Raw genomic sequence first — 19427 nt, 5'->3', positions numbered from 1 at the left:
GACAGGATTTCGGCTTCAAAAAAGTTGAACATTTTCATGCAGTATTTCAGCTTCAAAAAAGTTGAAAATTTTCATGAAAAGATTTCGGCTTCAAAAAAGTTGAAAATTTTCACGACAGGATTTCGGCTTTAAAAAAGTCGACCATTTTCATGAAGTATTTCAGATTCAAAAAAGTTGAACATTTTCATGAAAAGATTTCGGCTTCATAAAAGTTGAAAATTTTCACGACAGGATTTCGGCTTTAAAAAAGTCGAACATTTTCATGCAGTATTTCAGCTTCAAAAAAGTTGAACATTTTCATGAAAAGATTTCGGCTTTAAAAAAGTTGAACATTTTCATTAAGTATTAAAGCTTCAAAAAAGTTGAACATTTTCAGGAAAAGATTTCAGTTCCAAAAAAGTTGAAAATTTTCATGAAGTATTTCGGCTTCAAAAATGTTGAACATTTTCATGACAGTATTTCAGATTCAAAAAAGGTGAAAATTTTCACGACAGGATTTCGGCTTCAAAAAAGTTGAACATTTTCATGCAGTATTTCAGCTTCAAAAAAGTTGAAAATTTTCATGAAAAGATTTCGGCTTCAAAAAAGTTGAAAATTTTCATGAAGTATTTCGGCTTCAAAAAAGTCGAAAATTTTAATGAAAGAATTTCAGCTTCAAAACAGTTGAACATTTTCGTGAAAAGATGTCGGCTTCAAAAAAGTTGAAAAATTTCATGAAGTATTTGGGCTTGAAAAAAGTTGAAAATTTCCATGAAGAAATTCGGCTTCAAAAAAGTTGAAAATGTTCATGAAGTATTTGGGCTTCAAAAAAGTTGAAAATTTTCATGAAATATTTCGGCTAGAAAAAAGTTGAAAATTTTCATGAAGTATTTCGGATTCAAAAAAGGTGAAAATTTTCACGACAGGATTTCGGCTTCAAAGAAGTTGAACATTTTCATGCAGTATTTCAGCTTCAAAAAAGTTGAAAATTTTCATGAAAAGATTTCGGCTTCAAAAAAGTTGAAAATTTTCACGACAGGATTTCGGCTTTAAAAAAGTCAACCATTTTCATGAAGTATTTCAGATTCAAAAAAGTTGAACATTTTCATGAAAAGATTTCAGCTTCAAAAAAGTTGAAAATTTTCATGAAGTATGTCGGATTCAAAAAAGTTGAGAATTTTCATGAAGTATTTCGGATTCAAAAAAGTTGAAAATTTTCACGACAGGATTTCGGCTTTAAAAAAGTCGAACATTTTCATGCAGTATTTCAGCTTCAAAAAAGTTGAACATTTTCATGAAAAGATTTCGGCTTTAAAAAAGTCGAACATTTTCATGAAGTATTTCAGCTTCAAAAAAGTTGAACATTTTCAGGAAAAGATTTCGGCTTCAAAAAAGTCAAAAATTTTCATGACTGTATTTCAGATTCAAAAAAGGTGAAAATTTTGACGACAGGATTTCGGCTTCAAAAAAGTTGAACATTTTCATGCAGTATTTCAGCTTCAAAAAAGTTGAAAATTTTCATGAAAAGATTTCGGCTTCAAAAAAGTTGAAAATTTTCACGACAGGATTTCGGCTTTAAAAAAGTCGACCATTTTCATGAAGTATTTCAGATTCAAAAAAGTTGAACATTTTCATGAAAAGATTTCGGCTTCAAAAAAGTTGAAAATTTTCATGAAGTATGTCGGATTCAAAAAAGTTGAAAATTTTCATGAAGTATTTCGGATTCAAAAAAGTTGAAAATTTTCACGACAGTATTTCGGCTTTAAAAAAGTCGAACATTTTCATGCAGTATTTCAGCTTCAAAAAAGTTGAAAATTTTCATGAAAAGATTACGGCTTCAAAAAAGTTGAAAATTTTCACGACAGGATTTCGGCTTTAAAAAAGTCGACCATTTTCATGAAGTATTTCAGATTCAAAAAAGTTGAACATTTTCATGAAAAGATTTTGGCTTCAAAAAAGTTGAAAATTTTCATGAAGTATTTCGGCTTCAAAAAAGTCGAAAATTTTCATGACAGTATTTCAGATTCAAAAAAGGTGAAAATTTTCACGACAGGATTTCGGCTTCAAAAAAGTTGAACATTTTCATGCAGTATTTCAGCTTCAAAAAAGTTGAAAATTTTCATGAAAAGATTTCGGCTTCAAAAAAGTTGAAAATTTTCACGACAGGATTTCGGCTTTAAAAAAGTCGACCATTTTCATGAAGTATTTCAGATTCAAAAAAGTTGAACATTTTCATGAAAAGATTTCGGATTCAAAAAAGTTGAAAATTTTCATGAAGTATGTCGGATTCAAAAAAGTTGAAAATTTTCATGAAGTATTTCGGATTCAAAAAAGTTGAAAATTTTCACGACAGGATTTCGGCTTTAAAAAAGTCGAACATTTTCATGCAGTATTTCAGCTTCAAAAAAGTTGAACATTTTCATGAAAAGATTTCGGCTTCAAAAAAGTTGAAAATTTTCATGAAGTATTTCGGCTTCAAAAAAGTCGAAAATTTTCATGACAGTATTTCAGATTCAAAAAAGATGAAAATTTTCACGACAGGATTTCGGCTTCAAAAAAGTTGAACATTTTCATGCAGTATTTCAGCTTCAAAAAAGTTGAAAATTTTCATGAAAAGATTTCGGCTTCAAAAAAGTTGAAAATTTTCACGACAGGATTTCGGCTTTAAAAAAGTCGACCATTTTCATGAAGTATTTCAGATTCAAAAAAGTTGAACATTTTCATGAAAAGATTTCGGCTTCATAAAAGTTGAAAATTTTCACGACAGGATTTCGGCTTTAAAAAAGTCGAACATTTTCATGCAGTATTTCAGCTTCAAAAAAGTTGAACATTTTCAGGAAAAGATTTCAGTTCCAAAAAAGTTGAAAATTTTCATGAAGTATTTCGGCTTTAAAAAAGTCGAACATTTTCATGCAGTATTTCAGCTTCAAAAAAGTTGAACATTTTCATGAAAAGATTTCGGCTTTAAAAAAGTCGAACATTTTCATGAAGTATTTCAGCTTCAAAAAAGTTGAACATTTTCATGAAAAGATTTCGGCTTCAAAAAAGTTGAACATTTTCATGAAGTATTTCGGCTTCAAAAAAGTCGAAAATTTTCATGACAGTATTTCAGATTCAAAAAAGGTGAAAATTTTCACGACAGGATTTCGGCTTCAAAAAAGTTGAACATTTTCATGCAGTATTTCAGCTTCAAAAAAGTTGAAAATTTTCATGAAAAGATTACGGCTTCAAAAAAGTTGAAAATTTTCACGACAGGATTTCGGCTTCAAAAAAGTCGACCATTTTCATGAAGTATTTCAGATTCAAAAAAGTTGAATATTTTCATGAAAAGATTTCGGCTTCAAAAAAGTTGAAAATTTTCATGAAGTATTTCGGCTTCAAAAAAGTCGAAAATTTTCATGACAGTATTTCAGATTCAAAAAAGGTGAAAATTTTCACGACAGGATTTCGGCTTCAAAAAAGTTGAACATTTTCATGCAGTATTTCAGCTTCAAAAAAGTTGAACATTTTCATGAAAAGATTTCGGCTTCAAAAAAGTTGAAAATTTTCACGACAGGATTTCGGCTTTAAAAAAGTCGACCATTTTCATGAAGTATTTCAGATTCAAAAAAGTTGAACATTTTCATGAAAAGATTTCGGCTTCATAAAAGTTGAAAATTTTCACGACAGGATTTCGGCTTTAAAAAAGTCGAACATTTTCATGCAGTATTTCAGCTTCAAAAAAGTTGAACATTTTCATGAAAAGATTTCGGCTTTAAAAAAGTTGAACATTTTCATGAAGTATTAAAGCTTCAAAAAAGTTGAACATTTTCAGGAAAAGATTTCAGTTCCAAAAAAGTTGAAAATTTTCATGAAGTATTTCGGCTTCAAAAATGTTGAACATTTTCATGACAGTATTTCAGATTCAAAAAAGGTGAAAATTTTCACGACAGGATTTCGGCTTCAAAAAAGTTGAACATTTTCATGCAGTATTTCAGCTTCAAAAAAGTTGAAAATTTTCATGAAAAGATTTCGGCTTCAAAAAAGTAGAAAATTTTCATGAAGTATTTCGGCTTCAAAAAAGTCGAAAATTTTCATGAAAGAATTTCAGCTTCAAAACAGTTGAACATTTTCGTGAAAAGATGTCGGCTTGAAAAAAGTTGAAAATTTCCATGAAGAAATTCGGCTTCAAAAAAGTTGAAAATGTTCATGAAGTATTTGGGCTTCAAAAAAGTTGAAAATTTTCATGAAGTATTTCGGCTAGAAAAAAGTTGAAAATTTTCATGAAGTATTTCGGATTCAAAAAAGGTGAAAATTTTCACGACAGGATTTCGGCTTCAAAGAAGTTGAACATTTTCATGCAGTATTTCAGCTTCAAAAAAGTTGAAAATTTTCATGAAAAGATTTCGGCTTCAAAAAAGTTGAAAATTTTCACGACAGGATTTCGGCTTTAAAAAAGTCAACCATTTTCATGAAGTATTTCAGATTCAAAAAAGTTGAACATTTTCATGAAAAGATTTCAGCTTCAAAAAAGTTGAAAATTTTCATGAAGTATGTCGGATTCAAAAAAGTTGAGAATTTTCATGAAGTATTTCGGATTCAAAAAAGTTGAAAATTTTCACGACAGGATTTCGGCTTTAAAAAAGTCGAACATTTTCATGCAGTATTTCAGCTTCAAAAAAGTTGAACATTTTCATGAAAAGATTTCGGCTTTAAAAAAGTCGAACATTTTCATGAAGTATTTCAGCTTCAAAAAAGTTGAACATTTTCAGGAAAAGATTTCGGCTTCAAAAAAGTCAAAAATTTTCATGACTGTATTTCAGATTCAAAAAAGGTGAAAATTTTGACGACAGGATTTCGGCTTCAAAAAAGTTGAACATTTTCATGCAGTATTTCAGCTTCAAAAAAGTTGAAAATTTTCATGAAAAGATTTCGGCTTCAAAAAAGTTGAAAATTTTCACGACAGGATTTCGGCTTTAAAAAAGTCGACCATTTTCATGAAGTATTTCAGATTCAAAAAAGTTGAACATTTTCATGAAAAGATTTCGGCTTCAAAAAAGTTGAAAATTTTCATGAAGTATGTCGGATTCAAAAAAGTTGAAAATTTTCATGAAGTATTTCGGATTCAAAAAAGTTGAAAATTTTCACGACAGTATTTCGGCTTTAAAAAAGTCGAACATTTTCATGCAGTATTTCAGCTTCAAAAAAGTTGAAAATTTTCATGAAAAGATTACGGCTTCAAAAAAGTTGAAAATTTTCACGACAGGATTTCGGCTTTAAAAAAGTCGACCATTTTCATGAAGTATTTCAGATTCAAAAAAGTTGAACATTTTCATGAAAAGATTTTGGCTTCAAAAAAGTTGAAAATTTTCATGAAGTATTTCGGCTTCAAAAAAGTCGAAAATTTTCATGACAGTATTTCAGATTCAAAAAAGGTGAAAATTTTCACGACAGGATTTCGGCTTCAAAAAAGTTGAACATTTTCATGCAGTATTTCAGCTTCAAAAAAGTTGAAAATTTTCATGAAAAGATTTCGGCTTCAAAAAAGTTGAAAATTTTCACGACAGGATTTCGGCTTTAAAAAAGTCGACCATTTTCATGAAGTATTTCAGATTCAAAAAAGTTGAACATTTTCATGAAAAGATTTCGGATTCAAAAAAGTTGAAAATTTTCATGAAGTATGTCGGATTCAAAAAAGTTGAAAATTTTCATGAAGTATTTCGGATTCAAAAAAGTTGAAAATTTTCACGACAGGATTTCGGCTTTAAAAAAGTCGAACATTTTCATGCAGTATTTCAGCTTCAAAAAAGTTGAACATTTTCATGAAAAGATTTCGGCTTCAAAAAAGTTGAAAATTTTCATGAAGTATTTCGGCTTCAAAAAAGTCGAAAATTTTCATGACAGTATTTCAGATTCAAAAAAGATGAAAATTTTCACGACAGGATTTCGGCTTCAAAAAAGTTGAACATTTTCATGCAGTATTTCAGCTTCAAAAAAGTTGAAAATTTTCATGAAAAGATTTCGGCTTCAAAAAAGTTGAAAATTTTCACGACAGGATTTCGGCTTTAAAAAAGTCGACCATTTTCATGAAGTATTTCAGATTCAAAAAAGTTGAACATTTTCATGAAAAGATTTCGGCTTCATAAAAGTTGAAAATTTTCACGACAGGATTTCGGCTTTAAAAAAGTCGAACATTTTCATGCAGTATTTCAGCTTCAAAAAAGTTGAACATTTTCAGGAAAAGATTTCAGTTCCAAAAAAGTTGAAAATTTTCATGAAGTATTTCGGCTTTAAAAAAGTCGAACATTTTCATGCAGTATTTCAGCTTCAAAAAAGTTGAACATTTTCATGAAAAGATTTCGGCTTTAAAAAAGTCGAACATTTTCATGAAGTATTTCAGCTTCAAAAAAGTTGAACATTTTCATGAAAAGATTTCGGCTTCAAAAAAGTTGAACATTTTCATGAAGTATTTCGGCTTCAAAAAAGTCGAAAATTTTCATGACAGTATTTCAGATTCAAAAAAGGTGAAAATTTTCACGACAGGATTTCGGCTTCAAAAAAGTTGAACATTTTCATGCAGTATTTCAGCTTCAAAAAAGTTGAAAATTTTCATGAAAAGATTACGGCTTCAAAAAAGTTGAAAATTTTCACGACAGGATTTCGGCTTCAAAAAAGTCGACCATTTTCATGAAGTATTTCAGATTCAAAAAAGTTGAATATTTTCATGAAAAGATTTCGGCTTCAAAAAAGTTGAAAATTTTCATGAAGTATTTCGGCTTCAAAAAAGTCGAAAATTTTCATGACAGTATTTCAGATTCAAAAAAGGTGAAAATTTTCACGACAGGATTTCGGCTTCAAAAAAGTTGAACATTTTCATGCAGTATTTCAGCTTCAAAAAAGTTGAACATTTTCATGAAAAGATTTCGGCTTCAAAAAAGTTGAAAATTTTCACGACAGGATTTCGGCTTTAAAAAAGTCGACCATTTTCATGAAGTATTTCAGATTCAAAAAAGTTGAACATTTTCATGAAAAGATTTCGGCTTCATAAAAGTTGAAAATTTTCACGACAGGATTTCGGCTTTAAAAAAGTCGAACATTTTCATGCAGTATTTCAGCTTCAAAAAAGTTGAACATTTTCATGAAAAGATTTCGGCTTTAAAAAAGTTGAACATTTTCATGAAGTATTAAAGCTTCAAAAAAGTTGAACATTTTCAGGAAAAGATTTCAGTTCCAAAAAAGTTGAAAATTTTCATGAAGTATTTCGGCTTCAAAAATGTTGAACATTTTCATGACAGTATTTCAGATTCAAAAAAGGTGAAAATTTTCACGACAGGATTTCGGCTTCAAAAAAGTTGAACATTTTCATGCAGTATTTCAGCTTCAAAAAAGTTGAAAATTTTCATGAAAAGATTTCGGCTTCAAAAAAGTAGAAAATTTTCATGAAGTATTTCGGCTTCAAAAAAGTCGAAAATTTTCATGAAAGAATTTCAGCTTCAAAACAGTTGAACATTTTCGTGAAAAGATGTCGGCTTGAAAAAAGTTGAAAATTTCCATGAAGAAATTCGGCTTCAAAAAAGTTGAAAATGTTCATGAAGTATTTGGGCTTCAAAAAAGTTGAAAATTTTCATGAAGTATTTCGGCTAGAAAAAAGTTGAAAATTTTCATGAAGTATTTCGGATTCAAAAAAGGTGAAAATTTTCACGACAGGATTTCGGCTTCAAAGAAGTTGAACATTTTCATGCAGTATTTCAGCTTCAAAAAAGTTGAAAATTTTCATGAAAAGATTTCGGCTTCAAAAAAGTTGAAAATTTTCACGACAGGATTTCGGCTTTAAAAAAGTCGACCATTTTCATGAAGTATTTCAGATTCAAAAAAGTTGAACATTTTCATGAAAAGATTTCGGCTTCAAAAAAGTTGAAAATTTTCATGAAGTATGTCGGATTCAAAAAAGTTGAAAATTTTCATGAAGTATTTCGGATTCAAAAAAGTTGAAAATTTTCACGACAGCATTTCGGCTTTAAAAAAGTCGAACATTTTCATGAAGTATTTCAGCTTCAAAAAAGTTGAACATTTTCATGAAAAGATTTCGGCTTCAAAAAAGTTGAAAATTTTCATGAAGTATTTCGGCTTCACAAAAGTCGAAAATTTTCATGACAGTATTTCAGATTCAAAAAAGGTGAACATTTTCACGACAGGATTTCGGCTTCAAAAAAGTTGAACATTTTCATGCAGTATTTCAGCTTCAAAAAAGTTGAAAATTTTCATGAAAAGATTTCGGCTTCAAAAAAGTTGAAAATTTTCACGACAGGATTTCGGCTTTAAAAAAGTCGACCATTTTCATGAAGTATTTCAGATTCAAAAAAGTTGAACATTTTCATGAAAAGATTTCGGCTTCATAAAAGTTGAAAATTTTCACGACAGGATTTCGGCTTTAAAAAAGTCGAACATTTTCATGCAGTATTTCAGCTTCAAAAAAGTTGAACATTTTCATGAAAAGATTTCGGCTTTAAAAAAGTTGAACATTTTCATTAAGTATTAAAGCTTCAAAAAAGTTGAACATTTTCAGGAAAAGATTTCAGTTCCAAAAAAGTTGAAAATTTTCATGAAGTATTTCGGCTTCAAAAATGTTGAACATTTTCATGACAGTATTTCAGATTCAAAAAAGGTGAAAATTTTCACGACAGGATTTCGGCTTCAAAAAAGTTGAACATTTTCATGCAGTATTTCAGCTTCAAAAAAGTTGAAAATTTTCATGAAAAGATTTCGGCTTCAAAAAAGTAGAAAATTTTCATGAAGTATTTCGGCTTCAAAAAAGTCGAAAATTTTCATGAAAGAATTTCAGCTTCAAAACAGTTGAACATTTTCGTGAAAAGATGTCGGCTTCAAAAAAGTTGAAAAATTTCATGAAGTATTTGGGCTTGAAAAAAGTTGAAAATTTCCATGAAGAAATTCGGCTTCAAAAAAGTTGAAAATGTTCATGAAGTATTTGGGCTTCAAAAAAGTTGAAAATTTTCATGAAGTATTTCGGCTAGAAAAAAGTTGAAAATTTTCATGAAGTATTTCGGATTCAAAAAAGGTGAAAATTTTCACGACAGGATTTCGGCTTCAAAGAAGTTGAACATTTTCATGCAGTATTTCAGCTTCAAAAAAGTTGAAAATTTTCATGAAAAGATTTCGGCTTCAAAAAAGTTGAAAATTTTCACGACAGGATTTCGGCTTTAAAAAAGTCGACCATTTTCATGAAGTATTTCAGATTCAAAAAAGTTGAACATTTTCATGAAAAGATTTCGGCTTCAAAAAAGTTGAAAATTTTCATGAAGTATGTCGGATTCAAAAAAGTTGAAAATTTTCATGAAGTATTTCGGATTCAAAAAAGTTGAAAATTTTCACGACAGCATTTCGGCTTTAAAAAAGTCGAACATTTTCATGAAGTATTTCAGCTTCAAAAAAGTTGAACATTTTCATGAAAAGATTTCGGCTTCAAAAAAGTTGAAAATTTTCATGAAGTATTTCGGCTTCACAAAAGTCGAAAATTTTCATGACAGTATTTCAGATTCAAAAAAGGTGAACATTTTCACGACAGGATTTCGGCTTCAAAAAAGTTGAACATTTTCATGCAGTATTTCAGCTTCAAAAAAGTTGAAAATTTTCATGAAAAGATTTCGGCTTCAAAAAAGTTGAAAATTTTCACGACAGGATTTCGGCTTTAAAAAAGTCGACCATTTTCATGAAGTATTTCAGATTCAAAAAAGTTGAACATTTTCATGAAAAGATTTCGGCTTCATAAAAGTTGAAAATTTTCACGACAGGATTTCGGCTTTAAAAAAGTCGAACATTTTCATGCAGTATTTCAGCTTCAAAAAAGTTGAACATTTTCATGAAAAGATTTCGGCTTTAAAAAAGTTGAACATTTTCATGAAGTATTAAAGCTTCAAAAAAGTTGAACATTTTCAGGAAAAGATTTCAGTTCCAAAAAAGTTGAAAATTTTCATGAAGTATTTCGGCTTCAAAAATGTTGAACATTTTCATGACAGTATTTCAGATTCAAAAAAGGTGAAAATTTTCACGACAGGATTTCGGCTTCAAAAAAGTTGAACATTTTCATGCAGTATTTCAGCTTCAAAAAAGTTGAAAATTTTCATGAAAAGATTTCGGCTTCAAAAAAGTAGAAAATTTTCATGAAGTATTTCGGCTTCAAAAAAGTCGAAAATTTTCATGAAAGAATTTCAGCTTCAAAACAGTTGAACATTTTCGTGAAAAGATGTCGGCTTCAAAAAAGTTGAAAAATTTCATGAAGTATTTGGGCTTGAAAAAAGTTGAAAATTTCCATGAAGAAATTCGGCTTCAAAAAAGTTGAAAATGTTCATGAAGTATTTGGGCTTCAAAAAAGTTGAAAATTTTCATGAAGTATTTCGGCTAGAAAAAAGTTGAAAATTTTCATGAAGTATTTCGGATTCAAAAAAGGTGAAAATTTTCACGACAGGATTTCGGCTTCAAAGAAGTTGAACATTTTCATGCAGTATTTCAGCTTCAAAAAAGTTGAAAATTTTCATGAAAAGATTTCGGCTTCAAAAAAGTTGAAAATTTTCACGACAGGATTTCGGCTTTAAAAAAGTCGACCATTTTCATGAAGTATTTCAGATTCAAAAAAGTTGAACATTTTCATGAAAAGATTTCGGCTTCAAAAAAGTTGAAAATTTTCATGAAGTATGTCGGATTCAAAAAAGTTGAAAATTTTCATGAAGTATTTCGGATTCAAAAAAGTTGAAAATTTTCACGACAGCATTTCGGCTTTAAAAAAGTCGAACATTTTCATGAAGTATTTCAGCTTCAAAAAAGTTGAACATTTTCATGAAAAGATTTCGGCTTCAAAAAAGTTGAAAATTTTCATGAAGTATTTCGGCTTCACAAAAGTCGAAAATTTTCATGACAGTATTTCAGATTCAAAAAAGGTGAACATTTTCACGACAGGATTTCGGCTTCAAAAAAGTTGAACATTTTCATGCAGTATTTCAGCTTCAAAAAAGTTGAAAATTTTCATGAAAAGATTTCGGCTTCAAAAAAGTTGAAAATTTTCACGACAGGATTTCGGCTTTAAAAAAGTCGACCATTTTCATGAAGTATTTCAGATTCAAAAAAGTTGAACATTTTCATGAAAAGATTTCGGCTTCATAAAAGTTGAAAATTTTCACGACAGGATTTCGGCTTTAAAAAAGTCGAACATTTTCATGCAGTATTTCAGCTTCAAAAAAGTTGAACATTTTCATGAAAAGATTTCGGCTTTAAAAAAGTTGAACATTTTCATGAAGTATTAAAGCTTCAAAAAAGTTGAACATTTTCAGGAAAAGATTTCAGTTCCAAAAAAGTTGAAAATTTTCATGAAGTATTTCGGCTTCAAAAATGTTGAACATTTTCATGACAGTATTTCAGATTCAAAAAAGGTGAAAATTTTCACGACAGGATTTCGGCTTCAAAAAAGTTGAACATTTTCATGCAGTATTTCAGCTTCAAAAAAGTTGAAAATTTTCATGAAAAGATTTCGGCTTCAAAAAAGTTGAAAATTTTCATGAAGTATTTCGGCTTCAAAAAAGTCGAAAATTTTCATGAAAGAATTTCAGCTTCAAAACAGTTGAACATTTTCGTGAAAAGATGTCGGCTTCAAAAAAGTTGAAAAATTTCATGAAGTATTTGGGCTTGAAAAAAGTTGAAAATTTCCATGAAGAAATTCGGCTTCAAAAAAGTTGAAAATGTTCATGAAGTATTTGGGCTTCAAAAAAGTTGAAAATTTTCATGAAGTATTTCGGCTAGAAAAAAGTTGAAAATTTTCATGAAGTATTTCGGATTCAAAAAAGGTGAAAATTTTCACGACAGGATTTCGGCTTCAAAGAAGTTGAACATTTTCATGCAGTATTTCAGCTTCAAAAAAGTTGAAAATTTTCATGAAAAGATTTCGGCTTCAAAAAAGTTGAAAATTTTCACGACAGGATTTCGGCTTTAAAAAAGTCGACCATTTTCATGAAGTATTTCGGCTTCAAAAAAGTCGAAAATTTTCATGAAAGAATTTCAGCTTCAAAACAGTTGAACATTTTCGTGAAAAGATGTCGGCTTCAAAAAAGTTGAAAAATTTCATGAAGTATTTGGGCTTGAAAAAAGTTGAAAATTTCCATGAAGAAATTCGGCTTCAAAAAAGTTGAAAATGTTCATGAAGTATTTGGGCTTCAAAAAAGTTGAAAATTTTCATGAAGTATTTCGGCTAGAAAAAAGTTGAAAATTTTCATGAAGTATTTTGGATTCAAAAAAGGTGAAAATTTTCACGACAGGATTTCGGCTTCAAAGAAGTTGAACATTTTCATGCAGTATTTCAGCTTCAAAAAAGTTGAAAATTTTCATGAAAAGATTTCGGCTTCAAAAAAGTTGAAAATTTTCATGAAGTATGTCGGATTCAAAAAAGTTGAAAATTTTCATGAAGTATTTCGGATTCAAAAAAGTTGAAAATTTTCACGACAGCATTTCGGCTTTAAAAAAGTCAAACATTTTCATGAAGTATTTCAGCTTCAAAAAAGTTGAACATTTTCATGAAAAGATTTCGGCTTCAAAAAAGTTGAAAATTTTCATGAAGTATTTCGGCTTCACAAAAGTCGAAAATTTTCATGACAGTATTTCAGATTCAAAAAAGGTGAAAATTTTCACGACAGGATTTCGGCTTCAAAAAAGTTGAACATTTTCATGCAGTATTTCAGCTTCAAAAAAGTTGAAAATTTTCATGAAAAGATTTCGGCTTCGAAAAAGTTGAAAATTTTCACGACAGGATTTCGGCTTTAAAAAAGTCGACCATTTTCATGAAGTATTTCAGATTCAAAAAAGTTGAACATTTTCATGAAAAGATTTCGGCTTCATAAAAGTTGAAAATTTTCACGACAGGATTTCGGCTTTAAAAAAGTCGAACATTTTCATGCAGTATTTCAGCTTCAAAAAAGTTGAACATTTTCATGAAAAGATTTCGGCTTTAAAAAAGTTGAACATTTTCATTAAGTATTAAAGCTTCAAAAAAGTTGAACATTTTCAGGAAAAGATTTCAGTTCCAAAAAAGTTGAAAATTTTCATGAAGTATTTCGGCTTCAAAAATGTTGAACATTTTCATGACAGTATTTCAGATTCAAAAAAGGTGAAAATTTTCACGACAGGATTTCGGCTTCAAAAAAGTTGAACATTTTCATGCAGTATTTCAGCTTCAAAAAAGTTGAAAATTTTCATGAAAAGATTTCGGCTTCAAAAAAGTTGAAAATTTTCATGAAGTATTTCGGCTTCAAAAAAGTCGAAAATTTTCATGAAAGAATTTCAGCTTCAAAACAGTTGAACATTTTCGTGAAAAGATGTCGGCTTCAAAAAAGTTGAAAAATTTCATGAAGTATTTGGGCTTGAAAAAAGTTGAAAATTTCCATGAAGAAATTCGGCTTCAAAAAAGTTGAAAATGTTCATGAAGTATTTGGGCTTCAAAAAAGTTGAAAATTTTCATGAAGTATTTCGGCTAGAAAAAAGTTGAAAATTTTCATGAAGTATTTCGGCTTCAAAAAAGTTGAAAATTTTCACGACAGGATTTCGGCTTTAAAAAAGTCGACCATTTTCATGAAGTATTTCAGATTCAAAAAAGTTGAACATTTTCATGAAAAGATTTCGGCTTCAAAAAAGTTGAAAATTTTCATGAAGTATGTCGGATTCAAAAAAGTTGAAAATTTTCATGAAGTATTTCGGATTCAAAAAAGTTGAAAATTTTCACGACAGGATTTCGGCTTTAAAAAAGTCGAACATTTTCATGCAGTATTTCAGCTTCAAAAAAGTTGAACATTTTCATGAAAAGATTTCGGCTTTAAAAAAGTCGAACATTTTCATGAAGTATTTCAGCTTCAAAAAAGTTGAACATTTTCATGAAAAGATTTCGGCTTCAAAAAAGTCGAAAATTTTCATGACAGTATTTCAGATTCAAAAAAGGTGAAAATTTTCACGACAGGATTTCGGCTTTAAAAAAGTCGAACATTTTCATGCAGTATTTCAGCTTCAAAAAAGTTGAACATTTTCATGAAAAGATTTCAGCTTTAAAAAAGTCGAACATTTTCATGAAGTATTAAAGCTTCAAAAAAGTTGAACATTTTCAGGAAAAGATTTCAGTTCCAAAAAAGTTGAAAATTTTCATGAAGTATTTCGGCTTCAAAAATGTTGAACATTTTCATGACAGTATTTCAGATTCAAAAAAGGTGAAAATTTTCACGACAGGATTTCGGCTTCAAAAAAGTTGAACATTTTCATGCAGTATTTCAGCTTCAAAAAAGTTGAACATTTTCATGAAAAGATTTCGGCTTTAAAAAAGTCGAACATTTTCATGAAGTATTTCAGCTTCAAAAAAGTTGAACATTTTCATGAAAGTATTTCGGCTTCAAAAAAGTCGAAAATTTTCATGACAGTATTTCAGATTCAAAAAAGGTGAAAATTTTCACGACAGGATTTCGGCTTTAAAAAAGTCGAACATTTTCATGCAGTATTTCAGCTTCAAAAAAGTTGAACATTTTCATGAAAAGATTTCAGCTTTAAAAAAGTCGAACATTTTCATGAAGTATTAAAGCTTCAAAAAAGTTGAACATTTTCAGGAAAAGATTTCAGTTCCAAAAAAGTTGAAAATTTTCATGAAGTATTTCGGCTTCAAAAATGTTGAACATTTTCATGACAGTATTTCAGATTCAAAAAAGGTGAAAATTTTCACGACAGGATTTCGGCTTCAAAAAAGTTGAACATTTTCATGCAGTATTTCAGCTTCAAAAAAGTAGAAAATTTTCATGAAAAGATTTCGGCTTCAAAAAAGTAGAAAATTTTCATGAAGTATTTCGGCTTCAAAAAAGTCGAAAATTTTAATGAAAGAATTTCAGCTTCAAAACAGTTGAACATTTTCGTGAAAAGATGTCAGCTTCAAAAAAGTTGAAAATTTCCATGAAGAAATTCGGCTTCAAAAAAGTTGAAAATGTTCATGAAGTATTTGGGCTTCAAAAAAGTTGAAAATTTTCATGAAGTATTTCGGCTAGAAAAAAGTTGAAAATTTTCATGAAGTATTTCGGATTCAAAAAAGGTGAAAATTTTCACGACAGGATTTCGGCTTCAAAGAAGTTGAACATTTTCATGCAGTATTTCAGCTTCAAAAAAGTTGAAAATTTTCATGAAAAGATTTCGGCTTCAAAAAAGTTGAAAATTTTCACGACAGGATTTCGGCTTTAAAAAAGTCGACCATTTTCATGAAGTATTTCAGATTCAAAAAAGTTGAACATTTTCATGAAAAGATTTCGGCTTCAAAAAAGTTGAAAATTTTCATGAAGTATGTCGGATTCACAAAAGTCGAAAATTTTCATGACAGTATTTCAGATTCAAAAAAGGTGAACATTTTCACGACAGGATTTCGGCTTCAAAAAAGTTGAACATTTTCATGCAGTATTTCAGCTTCAAAAAAGTTGAAAATTTTCATGAAAAGATTTCGGCTTCAAAAAAGTTGAAAATTTTCATGAAGTATTTCGGCTTCAAAAAAGTCGAAAATTTTCATGAAAGAATTTCAGCTTCAAAACAGTTGAACATTTTCGTGAAAAGATGTCGGCTTCAAAAAAGTTGAAAAATTTCATGAAGTATTTGGGCTTGAAAAAAGTTGAAAATTTCCATGAAGAAATTCGGCTTCAAAAAAGTTGAAAATGTTCATGAAGTATTTGGGCTTCAAAAAAGTTGAAAATTTTCATGAAGTATTTCGGCTAGAAAAAAGTTGAAAATTTTCATGAAGTATTTCGGATTCAAAAAAGGTGAAAATTTTCACGAAAGGATTTCGGCTTCAAAGAAGTTGAACATTTTCATGCAGTATTTCAGCTTCAAAAAAGTTGAAAATTTTCATGAAAAGATTTCGGCTTCAAAAAAGTTGAAAATTTTCACGACAGGATTTCGGCTTTAAAAAAGTCGACCATTTTCATGAAGTATTTCAGATTCAAAAAAGTTGAACATTTTCATGAAAAGATTTCGGCTTCAAAAAAGTTGAAAATTTTCATGAAGTATGTCGGATTCAAAAAAGTTGAAAATTTTCATGAAGTATTTCGGATTCAAAAAAGTTGAAAATTTTCACGACAGGATTTCGGCTTTAAAAAAGTCGAACATTTTCATGCAGTATTTCAGCTTCAAAAAAGTTGAACATTTTCATGAAAAGATTTCGGCTTTAAAAAAGTCGAACATTTTCATGAAGTATTTCAGCTTCAAAAAAGTTGAACATTTTCATGAAAAGATTTCGGCTTCAAAAAAGTTGAAAATTTTCATGACAGTATTTCAGATTCAAAAAAGGTGAAAATTTTCACGACAGGATTTCGGCTTTAAAAAAGTCGAACATTTTCATGCAGTATTTCAGCTTCAAAAAAGTTGAACATTTTCATGAAAAGATTTTGGCTTTAAAAAAGTCGAACATTTTCATGAAGTATTAAAGCTTCAAAAAAGTTGAACATTTTCAGGAAAAGATTTCAGTTCCAAAAAAGTTGAAAATTTTCATGAAGTATTTCGGCTTCAAAAATGTTGAACATTTTCATGACAGTATTTCGGATTCAAAAAAGTTGAAAATTTTCACGACAGCATTTCGGCTTTAAAAAAGTCGAACATTTTCATGAAGTATTTCAGCTTCAAAAAAGTTGAACATTTTCATGAAAAGATTTCGGCTTCAAAAAAGTTGAAAATTTTCATGAAGTATTTCGGCTTCACAAAAGTCGAAAATTTTCATGACAGTATTTCAGATTCAAAAAAGGTGAAAATTTTCACGACAGGATTTCGGCTTCAAAAAAGTTGAACATTTTCATGCAGTATTTCAGATTCAAAAAAGTTGAACATTTTCATGAAAAGATTTCGGCTTCATAAAAGTTGAAAATTTTCATGAAGTATTTCGGATTCAAAAAAGGTGAAAATTTTCACGACAGGATTTCGGCTTCAAAGAAGTTGAACATTTTCATGCAGTATTTCAGCTTCAAAAAAGTTGAAAATTTTCATGAAAAGATTTCGGCTTCAAAAAAGTTGAAAATTTTCACGACAGGATTTCGGCTTTAAAAAAGTCGACCATTTTCATGAAGTATTTCAGATTCAAAAAAGTTGAACATTTTCATGAAAAGATTTCGGCTTCAAAAAAGTTGAAAATTTTCATGAAGTATGTCGGATTCACAAAAGTCGAAAATTTTCATGACAGTATTTCAGATTCAAAAAAGGTGAACATTTTCACGACAGGATTTCGGCTTCAAAAAAGTTGAACATTTTCATGCAGTATTTCAGCTTCAAAAAAGTTGAAAATTTTCATGAAAAGATTTCGGCTTCAAAAAAGTTGAAAATTTTCATGAAGTATTTCGGCTTCAAAAAAGTCGAAAATTTTCATGAAAGAATTTCAGCTTCAAAACAGTTGAACATTTTCGTGAAAAGATGTCGGCTTCAAAAAAGTTGAAAAATTTCATGAAGTATTTGGGCTTGAAAAAAGTTGAAAATTTCCATGAAGAAATTCGGCTTCAAAAAAGTTGAAAATGTTCATGAAGTATTTGGGCTTCAAAAAAGTTGAAAATTTTCATGAAGTATTTCGGCTAGAAAAAAGTTGAAAATTTTCATGAAGTATTTCGGATTCAAAAAAGGTGAAAATTTTCACGAAAGGATTTCGGCTTCAAAGAAGTTGAACATTTTCATGCAGTATTTCAGCTTCAAAAAAGTTGAAAATTTTCATGAAAAGATTTCGGCTTCAAAAAAGTTGAAAATTTTCACGACAGGATTTCGGCTTTAAAAAAGTCGACCATTTTCATGAAGTATTTCAGATTCAAAAAAGTTGAACATTTTCATGAAAAGATTTCGGCTTCAAAAAAGTTGAAAATTTTCATGAAGTATGTCGGATTCAAAAAAGTTGAAAATTTTCATGAAGTATTTCGGATTCAAAAAAGTTGAAAATTTTCACGACAGGATTTCGGCTTTAAAAAAGTCGAACATTTTCATGCAGTATTTCAGCTTCAAAAAAGTTGAACATTTTCATGAAAAGATTTCGGCTTTAAAAAAGTCGAACATTTTCATGAAGTATTTCAGCTTCAAAAAAGTTGAACATTTTCATGAAAAGATTTCGGCTTCAAAAAAGTTGAAAATTTTCATGACAGTATTTCAGATTCAAAAAAGGTGAAAATTTTCACGACAGGATTTCGGCTTTAAAAAAGTCGAACATTTTCATGCAGTATTTCAGCTTCAAAAAAGTTGAACATTTTCATGAAAAGATTTTGGCTTTAAAAAAGTCGAACATTTTCATGAAGTATTAAAGCTTCAAAAAAGTTGAACATTTTCAGGAAAAGATTTCAGTTCCAAAAAAGTTGAAAATTTTCATGAAGTATTTCGGCTTCAAAAATGTTGAACATTTTCATGACAGTATTTCGGATTCAAAAAAGTTGAAAATTTTCACGACAGCATTTCGGCTTTAAAAAAGTCGAACATTTTCATGAAGTATTTCAGCTTCAAAAAAGTTGAACATTTTCATGAAAAGATTTCGGCTTCAAAAAAGTTGAAAATTTTCATGAAGTATTTCGGCTTCACAAAAGTCGAAAATTTTCATGACAGTATTTCAGATTCAAAAAAGGTGAAAATTTTCACGACAGGATTTCGGCTTCAAAAAAGTTGAACATTTTCATGCAGTATTTCAGATTCAAAAAAGTTGAACATTTTCATGAAAAGATTTCGGCTTCATAAAAGTTGAAAATTTTCACGACAGGATTTCGGCTTTAAAAAAGTCGAACATTTTCATGCAGTATTTCAGCTTCAAAAAAGTTGAACATTTTCATGAAAAGATTTCGGCTTTAAAAAAGTTGAACATTTTCATTAAGTATTAAAGCTTCAAAAAAGTTGAACATTTTCAGGAAAAGATTTCAGTTCCAAAAAAGTTGAAAATGTTCATGAAGTATTTGGGCTTCAAAAAAGTTGAAAATTTTCATGAAGTATTTCGGCTAGAAAAAAGTTGAAAATTTTCATGAAGTATTTCGGATTCAAAAAAGGTGAAAATTTTCACGAAAGGATTTCGGCTTCAAAGAAGTTGAACATTTTCATGCAGTATTTCAGCTTCAAAAAAGTTGAAAATTTTCATGAAAAGATTTCGGCTTCAAAAAAGTTGAAAATTTTCACGACAGGATTTCGGCTTTAAAAAAGTCGACCATTTTCATGAAGTATTTCAGATTCAAAAAAGTTGAACATTTTCATGAAAAGATTTCGGCTTCAAAAAAGTTGAAAATTTTCATGAAGTATGTCGGATTCAAAAAAGTTGAAAATTTTCATGAAGTATTTCGGATTCAAAAAAGTTGAAAATTTTCACGACAGGATTTCGGCTTTAAAAAAGTCGAACATTTTCATGCAGTATTTCAGCTTCAAAAAAGTTGAACATTTTCATGAAAAGATTTCGGCTTTAAAAAAGT

Source organism: Labrus mixtus, chromosome 4, assembly GCF_963584025.1.
Source record: "Labrus mixtus chromosome 4, fLabMix1.1, whole genome shotgun sequence".
Classification (NCBI taxonomy): domain Eukaryota; kingdom Metazoa; phylum Chordata; class Actinopteri; order Labriformes; family Labridae; genus Labrus; species Labrus mixtus.
This window is presented reverse-complemented; position numbering follows the sequence as displayed.